The following is a 9,970-nucleotide window of genomic DNA, read 5'->3' as shown; positions in this document are numbered from 1 at the left end:
ATTACAGCAACTGCCAGCGACAAAAAGGGTAACTTCCTGTGTGAACGTCTGTCCCGGATTAGTGTAACACCAGAGAAGAATCATCTTCATGTTCTTTTTAGATGATACCCATAATTTAGTTCCCCTTGTTGTAGAATTTAGAACATAATAAACTCCACATCTACAGCTACTGCTTTTGAATACAGACACTGTGCTTCAACATCACAGTAGCTTGGCTTCCTGTGAGGATTAGTGGTTTACAGAGTCAGAGGCCCGTCCCACATCCTGTTCCAAAAAGCAGGGTGTCTAAATGTCAGCATGTCATAACTTACACTGGCTGACACTTGCACTGCGAGCGTCGAAACCAGTTATATGTGAAGAAAAAACAGAGACATTATCATAAATATCAAACTGCTGACAGTCCCTTCAGCAAAAGTACAATAGAGTTATCCACTGAAAACTCTCATTTTGATGCTTGAGGGTTGTTTATTATACTAACTGTGGTAAAGCCTGCCCTACCAGAGCTAATGGCATTCAGCACAAAGTTTTCAGAGTTATAAAAGAATCACAATCTTGAAGCACACAGGGCAGGAAATGGCTGCTGCATAGCGCTGTGTGAGTGAAAAGCTGCATGCTGCTGCAAGCACACAGCAAGTCCGGCCACAACCCAGTCAGGGACGACAGAGCAGCAGACCTCTACTCTATAGGCACTCTGACATCTGCTGGTTCATGTCTGAACTACTCATGTCTCAACTACTAAACTAGAAAGGTTCTCAATAGAGCACATACCTCCACCTAGGCCACCGTTGTGCTAAGACATTACATTTCTCAGCTACATCCACACCAAATTGCAGACACTCTTCTATACCAACCTCCGAAATATTTCAGTTTTTTCTTCATCAAGATCTCCACATAATTACTTGAGAATTCAAAGAAAAATGTGTCCTATCTTACAATGTTAAAGAAAGTTAAAAAACAAAAATCCTGCAAATGAACAGACTGCCTTGGCCGAGTTAGTAATAATAATAACAGCAACAACAATAACAATCATCATCATCATCATCATCATCATCATCATCATCATCATCATCATCATCATCATCATCATCATCATCATCATCATCATCATCATCATAATAAGTATCAGAAGAAGATATGTGTGAGACAGAATTTAAAAGGTTTTTAAGAATAATTCTGCACAGGTTAAAGGATGGCTTGTATACCAAACATCCATTTTGTCAACATGTGTTTTGTTAAATATCTACAAGCATTTCCTCTTGCATATAGTGCGACATATAGAAAAAAAATGTGCACACAATGACAGTGTCAGGGTGTGTATGAAGAATACCTGCTACATGCTGAGTCATTTGTTTTTTACAAGTGCTGTGACTCATAAGTTAAAATAAGACTGTTCTTAAGACCAGGTTTAGTTGTCAGTCCTGACTTCATCCAGACATGCTTCTCGCAGATGTGGGTTGGTCTACAAAAAGTTACTCTCGCATTGAGAAAAAGCATTGTTGTTCTCACCTCGGTTCAAGTTTCATGTCTGTTGTGTAACTATTGTTGGGTTTGCTCAGATATGTTTTCAAAGTTGGCTCTTCTTTTACCTGACATTAACATAGAGACAGGGATCAGGGGGAAACAGCTGACTGGGCTCTTATGTAAATGTAACAATAATCTTCCCACAATTACCTCTGAGGGTGAATCCCATTGTTATCTCAGTAGTATGATCTATGCAAAAAATAAGTATAAAACTGCCATTTGACAAATGATATAAACATTGTTGCGTGGTGAGTTTGAGAGGTGCTAGTAGGAGGACAATAGCAGCTGTTTGGAAACTAAAGGTGTTTCCTATGTGTGCAATCTAAGCAAAGTTAATTGGCTGCTGGCTGTTGCTTCATATTTACCATACAGGTCTGAGATTAGTATCAATCTGCAAAAAAAAACAATTATTGTGTTGCGCAAAATTTCCAAAAAAGTAATTGAGGTTACTTCTTGAAAGAACAGCACATACAAACTGTGTTAATGTATATTGCTTTATTGAATACCAATTAAACATTTGGCATTATTTTGTTAATGGATTATCGGACAACCGGGAATAGTTTTCATTGAAATTAAATATCCATTCATCGCAAAAGACATTCACCCGAAAACCTGAAACCAGATATGATGATACTTCAACACAAAACCGAATCCTTTTCTGTAACAGTCCTCTACACCATCGCCAGATACAGCCACTGTGGACGACACACATACATATGATCATTTTGAACACTGTGATTATATATTACATTAAAACAAATTATGAAATGAGTGTACTGGAAATGAGCCCCTTTCTCAGACAACACCCGCATATAGAAGTCTCCTTCCTCTCTGGGATTGAAGGTGGAGGGGATGATGAGGTATCCTCCAGGGAGAAGACAGAAGCGGCCGCACACTTCTCGATTATTGATGACGTTCTCGGAGAGCACTACTGAGCAGTTGTACTCGGAGAAGTCCCTCATCAGGTGAACCTGCCTTTTGCCAGAGTAATGGAAAAAGACATGTGCAATTTGGTCACATGAGGGCACTGCATACACACCATCCATTGGAACTCGTTGCTTTTATATTTTGAATTGAACACAGCGGAGAGGCGGTGGTCTAGTGCAGTGGTTCTCAACCTTTTTTCAGTGACGTACCCCCTTTGAAGAAAAAATTCTGCCGAGTACCCCCTAACCAGCGCAAAGCATTTTTGGTTGAAAGAAAGATGTAATGTGATTTATTAATCCTTGTAACTTGACACATTCAAATTTAAAACTCCATCAATGTCCATAACATTGCTCATTTGTAGTGGTCTCTCTTGAACTATTTCGAAATAAAAAGATATACAAATAACTAAAGACTTTTATTATTATCTCAATATAAATAAAGATTTTCGACCTCAAAATAATTATCAACTTAAAGTGACCTCTTTTGGGATCATAATAAAGATATGTTCTCAAACTGAACTCATGAACTTAATTATAGCTAAACACTTCTTCCCAAAAAATAAATCATTAACTTAGTTTTAAATAAAAGATTAGCTCAAAACATATTTTTTTAATATTTATCATCTTAAAATATCTTCTTTAAAGATCGAAAAGAATACTGACAGGTAGCTTGTTTCCGTTTGCTTCGGGGAGGCTTTTCGCATTGTGTCTTGAGATGACCTGAATTCAGAAAGTTTCCTCTCAAAAAACTCAGGTGGCTTACCAACATGACTTTCATGTTTTGTCTGGAGATACCGCTGAAGATGTGGTGGCTTAATGCCACTGTTGGCTAATCTCTCCCCACAGAAAAAACAAAAAGTGTAAATAACCCAATCTATGTTATTGTTAATATTATTGAAGTGTCTTTCTGTTATTTTATTGTGAAATATTTGCTCGCTTTAAGGTCATACAGTTTCATTTCCGCTTTTGTATTATTGCTTTTATTTTGAAAGGGTACCGGTAGAGACGCGGACTTCTTGTTATGAATCATTAACTTCACAACGGAAAACTTTTACGTTTTAACGCCCCTCCGAAGAGGCACAAGCTCTCACGGTGTTGTTTAGGGAAGGCTCTCTGCTCTGGTTTCGACCTTCTTTTGTACTTGTCCCTCCGTGTTTCAGCAGCATTGCTGCTGCACTTCAACTCGACTCCATTGTTGAAGTTTTCAAGGCAGGTGACGACAGGTGGCGTGTGCCAGGTTGGGTCAAACCATCGGTATGGGGGAGACTCTGTTTTTTTTAGGATAATTAAATTGATAAGCCTACAGAATATACAATTTAGTTCATGAACTTACACTTATATGTTATTGAATATTTGTTAAATAACAATTTTTCAAAGATTTGTGAATGGATGCTAATTTTAAATATATAAAAAAAGAATCTCAAGTACCCCCTGGAGTACCTTCAAGTACCCCCAGGGGTACGCGTACCCCCATTTGAGAATCACTGGTCTAGTGGCAGAAACTTGGACTATGGGCAGAAAAGGTCTCTGGTTCGTCTCTGGTTCGACTCCACGAAGAGACAACAAAAGTCAAACCTGGATTGATCTGTCCAAAAATCCAAGAGAATTCTACCTACCCTGTCTAGTGCCCCTGAGCAAGGCACCTTACTCCCCCAACATCTGCTCCCCGGGCACCGTACATGGTCGCTCACTGCTCTGTGTGTCCTGCACCAGATGGGTTAAATGCAGAGGATAAATTTACCTACCTGTGCATGTCTGTGCATGTGTTTGGTATAAATAAACGTATCTTAATCTTAATGATTAAGATACGTAATCTCTTAATGAGACAGTTGCTTTGAATGCTCATTCTTCATTAAAAACGACAGCTCCAAGCAACAAGTTCATGAAGTGTATTCATCTTTGCTTATGTACCTCCTCAGGCAGCTATAGAAATTTAAACACAAATCAAACATAAGAACATGAGAAAAGGGGCTCTGACAAAAATCGTCACTGGAACTGTTGGCTTTAAAGCAGCTCCTCACCTCATAGATGGAAAAACCAATTGTCCAGCGAGACTGGTACCTGTGCATGTTCTTCTGCATCAAGCACCAGTTAAGCTGCAGCCATCCTCGCCATCATCACGGTCATCATCCAACTCATTCAGCTTGATGACAAACTGAGGATACATCGATAAGATGCCTAGGAAGACACATATATTAGGGATGGGTTTAAATCTGGAGTGGCAATTATGCAAAAATGATGAAACTGGTTGTACCTATAAAGTTTCTGACGCCACCAGCTGACACGTTATTCCTCCATGTGCCTTCAAACTCAGACTCTACCCACTTCGAGTATTCGAGGGGGAGGTTGCAGATCTCTACTTTTTCCTCCATTTGTGTCATTAGAGATTTTTTATTTGTTGTTCGGACAATATATGTTTGTTGTTTGGAGATTTACCAGAACTTCCCGTTGTCAGAACTTTTGGTCAGCCTCTCCCGATCGGCATCACTCAAGCATCTCCAGTGGCCAGAACTAGAATTTGAGTGTGAGTAAGTTGAATAGTGTTTTGCACAAATAAGCAGGTCCGTGAAGTGAGCGCCACACAACTCCTCCACCCACACCTCGAACACACAAATACATCTACATCCATTGGGCAGTGAGGTTCAGTGCTGGTGTTCAAGAGGAATAATGGGTCCATGTTCACCACATAATGTGTATTAAAATGAACAACATCACTGCTCCCTTGCAGTTAAGCCAAAGCACCTTGAATGCCCCCTGGTGGCAGGCAGAAGTATAAGTTACAAATCATGCCTCCTCCTTGTTAGTGGAATGCATATTGGTCCAACTAAATAGTCAAAGTGCATGTCAGATACATTTTAACAGATGTGTGTTCAAGTACTTGTGGTTTGTATTAGTTATTTGATATTATTATTAATTAAATGCTGGATGAAATTTCATGATTAAGAGCTGAGACTGACACTCGATTGGTCAAGCACTTGTATCAGTGGCACTTCGTTCCGTTGGCTGCATCTCAAGATCTTTACTGTCCAGACTGTCTCCAAAACAATGTTATCGGTGCCAGATGGCAGCCTGTGTATCAAGGATATTTTGGCTTTATTTTGGATAATGGAAGGAGATGGAGAAGTGTCCACTTTTATATACTATCTATGATTAACCATAGTTGGATTGTAAATAGTTTTGCAGGCATCTGGTCCTAAACCAAAGTATTGGACTCAAACAAGCGTTTAGCCTAATGAGGACAGAGTGAAAAACTAAAGGATTACAATAATTGTTATAAATAATCCTGAACATAAGTGTCAGTTCCAACTTCATGGCAATCCATCCAATGGTTATTAGGATTTTTCATTAATTCTGCTAATCTGGCACTAGAAGAAGTCAGGGGATCACAATAGTTGTTACCTAGGAACCATGTGTGTGCCTGTAAAGCCCCATACATGTACACAACACTCACTTGTCACTCCAGTCTCCGTCCCACTCCCGCTGACCCCATGGGTTTCTAATCCTGATCAACTGCACCATGTCCCCGTTGTATTCCACCTGACACAGAATAAGGTTTCAGTTACCCTCAATCAGAAAAGAAACAGTATAATCAAATATAAATACAAATATTCAACTTTAATATTGTTGGTCAAACCTCCCGATTGAGATCTGGTGAATGTAGTTGTGTCTCAATTCAGGGGCTTCATCCTTCGGAGGACATGATCTTCATGGCCCACGAAAACCACCTCCTCCTTGAGCTTCATAGAACACACGGGCTGAACCGAATTGAGACGGTGGTCTGTAGAGGATTTCTGTGATCGTCATCACCAGCTCGTCTCGTCTTTTCTGCTTTCGCCCACCAACAGAGCTGAAGATGGACTCCCCGATAAAAATGCAATGCCCCTTGGAATTTTTCACGGGTGTACTGTTAAGTGAGAGTTAAAGCCTGATACTTAATTGATGGCCATATCGTTTCTTACTGGCACCATTATCTCTTTGAAAAACAGCTTGTCTCCAAAGTGCAATTAATCCTGGGATAGGTTTGGCAGAGAGGGATGCGCCAGTTGGAGCCTTTGTGTCTCATAGACAAAATTGTTTAAAATGGTCTAGTCACGCTGCTGTGATACAATCTGTATCAAATGCAGCCTCTAAAGGACGCAGCCCCTGAATTGAGACACAGCTTGTGTCTCATTAAGCCCTTTAGTGAACCCTGATACCCTATGGATTTTCTTATCGTTGACATTGTTATCTTCTAACTCCTCATTTTTGTCACATATCCACCGCAGCTTCACTTGTACCTGGATGGTCTTTCTCGTTTGATCTGTTTTTACACATTCGCTCACCTGCTCTGCTCCCGTCAATGAATAGGGATGACCTGTCAACAACCCGCGATTGTTGAGGGTCTTTGAATCAATCGTGGTTTGGCACTGGGACTGAGAGGAAAAAGTAGTGAGGTCAAAACTACCAGATCCTGAGAGAACACCAACGATGCTCCATGAAAGTTAAACAAGAAACTCAAACATACATCGATTGAGCATCCCAGAAGGGACCCTCGGTCCAGGGCCTTCTCAATGATTTTGAAGAGACGGGGATCTGCCTTCCTCAGGTCATGACTCTCAGAAATGCCTCCGGTGAGGTCCTCAAAACCCTCAATGATGCTGCACCAATGAGAGCCTCGTAGCATCAATTCATCCTGAAGGGGAAAAAAGGTTTCATGAGGGACTACACCAGAGGAGCAGGCCAATAAAATAGATTATTTCTAGATGTTCTATTAATCCATACTTGGCATAGGCCTTCTCTAGCAGTGCGCTCAAAACTCAGATCCCTCCTCTGAGCGAAGAAACATCAGCTTTCAGGGCTTTGGTGGGCAATCGACCACCACATCCACCCACTCTCCAACTGCCAGAACTGAACCACAAGAGAAGAGAAGAGAACACAACATGTAAAAAATCAAACCTGTCTGCAGCACTTAAAAAGAATGCAACTGTGGCATGTGTCCATCTACTGAACCTCGAAGTGAAAGATGCCTGCGTAGTTCTCGTCAAAGCTCTGGTCTTGAGGTACAACTCGAGTCAAAACCTGTTTGCTGAGGGTCATGGAAGCGATGGCTGCGACGAGCCAGCTGTTATCTGAACACAAGTTGACAAAGATGAAAAAGCAAAGGGAACTTTTGTGTGGAAAAAAAATGCTATGTTGCAAACTTTTATAATCCCTGTCTGTAGGACACATCTGTCTGCAGTTTGTTTGCTCTCTCACACACACACACAAACACACACACATACACACATACAAACACACACACACACACACACACACACACACACACACTCAGCTGTGCACAGTAACTGCTTGCTCACATTCTCTGCATGTCTCAGCAGCAAATGCTGAAGACTGAGAGAGTTGTGTAAGAGGCAATTTGTCCACAGTCACTATGTTTATGTCAATGCACAGGAATTTACTGAGAGTCCTGACGTTTACATGGGATATCTGACAACTGATGTGCATGAAAAGTCATTACAAGACTTTGCCGTAAAATAAATACTGCAAATATGAAAATGCATTTTCTCACCAAGCCCTCCTTGGCGAATGTCAGTCCTGGCAAAATTTTCAACTATGAATTTCCTGAAAGAAAAGAGGTGGAAATGAACGAAGCACTTTTTCTTATTTTTTTTTCTTATTCCATCTTATTTCTTGTTATTTGTGACGTATAAAAAGTAGCAATTTGTTGATTATTTACACTGTTTACATATGCTACAGCCTTTTACTTTTGTCTTACCCTGTATGTGTGTTTGAAGGTACTTGATACTTGAACTATCTATCTATCTATCTATCTATCTATCTATCTATCTATCTATCTATCTATCTATCTATCTATCTATCTATCTATCTATCTATCTATCTATCTATCTATCTATCTATCTATCTATCTATCTATCTATCTATCTATCTATCTATCTATCTATCTATCTCTCTATCTATCTATCTCTCTATCTATCTATATATGATATATAGTGCCTAGAAGTGTCCCAAGTATTACACTTCCGTAACCACTAGTGTGGGACATTTCTAGGCATTTTGCTTTAATGTGAAGTGCCTACAGTGTCCCACGTATTGTACTTCCCTAATACCAAGAGTGGGACATTTTAAGGCATTTTGCCTCAATGATAAGTGCCTAGAAGTCTCCGGCTCATTCTGATTGTTCGGGACATTTCTAGGCATTTTTCTACTAATATTATTTTAACATCTTACATGCTTTGGATGTTGACGCACTGCAGGAAAATGTTGCAAATACATTGAATTACCCCCTCTCTCTCTGCACATTGTATGATCACACCCATATTAATATTATAAACAAACTACAGGTGGAAGCTTTTAGGCAAAAGCACTTGGCTGTTGATAAACAGGAACTGGCTTTCATCACTGAACAATAGCAGCAAAGACTGACTGTAAAAACAAGGGTGTAGGAAAATATGAGGAAAATAGCCCCTGAACCAATATTTAGAGTCAACACATGAGTGATACTAATAATTGGGAGAGGCGGTGGTCTAGTGGCAGAAATTTGGACTATGGGCAGAGAAGGTCTCTGGTTCGTCTCTGGTTCGACTCCACGGAAAGACAACAAAAGACAAACCTGGATTGATCTGTCCAAAATTCCAAGAGGATTCTGCCTACCCTGTCTAGTGCCCCTGAGCAAGGCACCTTACTCCCCCAACATCTGCTCCCTGAGCGCCGTACATGGTCGCTCACTGCTCTGTGTGTCCTGCACCAGATGGGTCAAAAGCAGAGGTTAAATTTCCCTACCTGCATGAGTGTGCCTTTGCATGTCTGTGCATGTGTTTGGGACTAATAAAAGCATCTTAATAATCTATATGTAGTTGCATAGATTCCATACAAACTAGTGCCCAGAGAGTGTGTTTGCAGAGTTTTAGATAACTGCACTTTTCCTATTTAAGCCCATCGTATCTGCTGCTGCCCCGGCCTCTACCCACCGAGGGTCTCTTCCAGGTGATGCCCTGCACCCTTTTCGAGTTTGGCCCCAGCTTGTCGTAGCCCAGGCATGAGGGCAGAGCCTCGAAGCAATCATCCTCGAACAGCCGCCCTGTCTCCAGGCAGCTCTCCCTCAGAGCCCTGTAGTCCTGGTCCAGGTACTCCACCGTGTGAGAGTTGGTCCCGATCCCGTGTGATCGGTCTCGGTTGTGCGCAAGTTTGCTCGCGACGCCAGACATATTCAGCGGCTTGTGACACGACCTGTCTGCCTGTGAGTCTCCTGTTGTGTGTGTGCGTGTGTGTGTAGAGGGTCTCTATGTTGCATTTGCAGTTCAACTGGTCTCCACACCCTGGTCAGGGCTGCCTATTCTGGTTCACCTGTTTCCCACTGTGTGTATGGACTCGAGTGTTGGCTCGTGATTGGCCCAGATGTGGACCAGTAGCAGAGGAATTGAATCTTTAATATATTTCTGTATCATTTCTGTACACTCTCAAACATGTTTCTCCTAAAATGATTACTTTATCTACTACAATTACAAACTCGTACTAAATATTAC

General features: G+C 41.0%; 1 pseudogene; it reads right to left on the bottom strand.

Annotated features, from left to right (window-relative positions):
* Window positions 1-1,582: 1,582 nt before the first annotated feature.
* On the bottom strand, window positions 1,583-9,652 carry LOC133966577 (calpain-2 catalytic subunit-like; annotated as a pseudogene).
* Between the last annotated feature and the right edge of the window lie 318 nt (window positions 9,653-9,970).

The sequence above is a fragment of the Platichthys flesus genome, chromosome 12 (genome assembly GCF_949316205.1).
Source record: "Platichthys flesus chromosome 12, fPlaFle2.1, whole genome shotgun sequence".
In the NCBI taxonomy this organism is placed as follows: domain Eukaryota; kingdom Metazoa; phylum Chordata; class Actinopteri; order Pleuronectiformes; family Pleuronectidae; genus Platichthys; species Platichthys flesus.
This window is presented reverse-complemented; position numbering and strand designations above follow the sequence as displayed.